Below are 2666 nucleotides of genomic sequence, written 5' to 3'. Positions count from 1 at the left end.
ATGACTTGTGTTTTATTAATTGTGACTGATGCACTATAGAAACACACTAAGCTTATTAGCTTACACCCATCAGTTTCTCTCTTTTAAATTCTCGGATTAGGGCAACCGGTACTTGGAGTTCGACATTATTTTATTTTTATTTTAGTATCTTCTCTGTAAGACATTTATTCGATTTTCGGATATTATCTCTTATTATTTTATTTAATGGGGTTTACAGTTTCTTTCCGAGGTATTCAGTTTAAAATGCTTAGGGACATAATATTACTAAATGATTTCTATTTTCTTTTGTTTGATGTTAGATGAACTGTTGTTGTTCCTTGAAGTAAATTTGGTTATTTTTATTGATACAGGTTAAGGCATACTCGGTCTGGTCTGCTTGCTGCAATGCCGACGTCTCGAGAAGAATCCGATTATGAAGAGGTTTATGTGCAGCAAAGCTTCTTATTCGCTGATAGTCTCGAGGTATTCGAGTTCTTGATATATTGTACCTGTTTAGTTCTCAGGCTTGCTAGAATAGGATCTTCATTGAAGTTGAAATCCGTTTTTCATCCATTTCTTTGCTATCCTGGTCGAAATTTAGCACTTCCAGATAGTATGCTTAGCATTTTTATGGCCACATTTATTGCAGTAGCATTCAAGTTACATCACTGCCTAATTTGGGTGGTTTTGTCAGTCTAGTCGAGTGCGATACGCACAGATTCGGCACTTTGCACTGCTAGATGATGTATTTACATCTCATATATATATGGTTTTATCCCAGAGTTTCTTTTGTTTTAGGATTTTAAAAACCTGAGAACACAACTCTACTCAGCAGCCGAGTATTTTGAACTGTCCTACACGAATGATAACCATAAGCAGATGTGAGTCACTAATTCATCATAGCTCATTTCTTCCATCTTTGTTCGAGTTTGATTACGTCCATGTTCTCCTATTTTTGATTACGAAGAAAGATCATGTGTATGCAGAGGGGTAGAAACATTAAAGGATTATGCCATAAAAGCTATTGTGAACACCATAGACCATCTCGGTTCTATGATTCTAGCCTTTCATATTCCAATGCTGTAAATGTAGTATGCTTACAAAGTACTGAACTGCAGACAGTGCAAATTTGCCAAAAATATATAGACCATGAGGGAATTTCCCAACAGTCCTCCATGATTATAACACCAAAGTACCATAAACGGTACATCTTGCCGGGAAATTACTTCTCGACTCATTTTACTCCGTCTTTTTTCCCATCTCGTAGCAATTACCGAGAAAGGATATTTGGCTGTTTACAATGTCTTTGATTAAATCCCAGTTGGAGAGACCTTGCATGGTGCAAACCAAACCAAGTCGAAATATCAAGGATGCAGTCTAGACGGTGAATAGAACTGCCATCGGTTTCGGAGTGGTAGTTGTTTTATCTATCCTTTTGAATAATCTTATATTTAGGATAAGATTCCACTGTAACTCGATCCTTTTAATGATTCCTCTAAAGCCGTTCGAGATAGAATTAGGGAAACCCGACCGCCTCAATCTTTTAGGGAAACCCCAGCATCTTCAATCAGGTAAAGGTCACCATTACATATCTGGTGCATTGCATTAATAAACCAGAGTTATTTAGTTGTATAATTAGAGTATCAGTATCAAATATTCTAGTAATGTTTGTTGCAGAAAAGGACGTTCTCCGTCACCTTCTCCTCGGCCTCTACAGCGATCTGCAACATTTTCCTTTATTGCAACAATGCCTAAGCAAGAACTAGGTCGTAATACTTATAGAACTATTTTATTTGTGTAATGCAATTCTATACTTTCTCTCTTTTACCATCTTGTTTCCTTGAAACCCTCTTCGGTTATGACTGATAAATGCATATCCGTGGTCATTGATGTTTATACATATAATCAGAGAAGCGAACAGGATCACCTCGTCGATTTCCACATTTGAGTTTCGGGTCTGATAGCAGACCAACAACCCCCAATGAGGGCCGGTCAAGTACTCCTAATTCGGCTGGTGCAAGGCAACGGGTGAGTGTAAAATAGTTTCATTCATATAAAGTCTAGCAATGAAGCATTGAGCATCTTTAACAATTTATTAATGCCGAAAACGATTCATACTATGTTAAGAATGTCTACGAGCTATAAATTATAACTTGAAGTTGGTTTGAAATGTCAGTATCCATCGGAGCCTTGGAAATCGGCTGTAATGCATTGGGAATCCGAGAAAGACAACGCCAAAGACTTTGAATAATATCCCAGCAAAAGAAAAAAACTCCTGAAAGCATTTTTAAGCCGGCGCAAATTAAAGAAAGATGATATGCTGTATACGTTTTTGGATGAATATTGAGGGGATAAGAATGCAAGGATGATAAAGAAGGCATCAAAATGGGCAGTGATAGAAGCAGCGCAAAAAAGAACGGTGAATGGTGAACGGCAGATGCGTCTCGCACGGTTTTCTCTTAAATTTTGGAATAATATTTATCACCAGTTCATCACCCTATTCGAATTCGGAAGCGACATGTATATTCTGGATACGTGTGTACTTTTTCTATTAAAATTTATTATATATTTACCCATCATTCAGGCAAAAACTTACTCATAAGTTAGGGTTGAGTAATAAAACCGAGAAAATCGATACGAATCGAATAAAACGGTTTTGTTCGGTTTGGATTTACCTTTAAACGGTT

At 37.0% G+C, this 2666-nt stretch overlaps 1 pseudogene; it reads left to right on the top strand.

Annotated features, from left to right (window-relative positions):
• The first annotated feature begins 354 nt into the window (after nucleotides 1–354).
• LOC120204747 lies at nucleotides 355–2364 on the top strand (annotated as a pseudogene).
• Nucleotides 2365–2666: the final 302 nt, after the last annotated feature.

Source organism: Hibiscus syriacus, unplaced genomic scaffold (assembly GCF_006381635.1).
Source record: "Hibiscus syriacus cultivar Baekdansim isolate YM2019G1 unplaced genomic scaffold, ASM638163v2 tig00011662_pilon, whole genome shotgun sequence".
Lineage (NCBI taxonomy): Eukaryota > Viridiplantae > Streptophyta > Magnoliopsida > Malvales > Malvaceae > Hibiscus > Hibiscus syriacus.
Note: the sequence above shows the minus strand (reverse complement) of the source record. Positions and strands in the feature narration are given on the sequence as shown.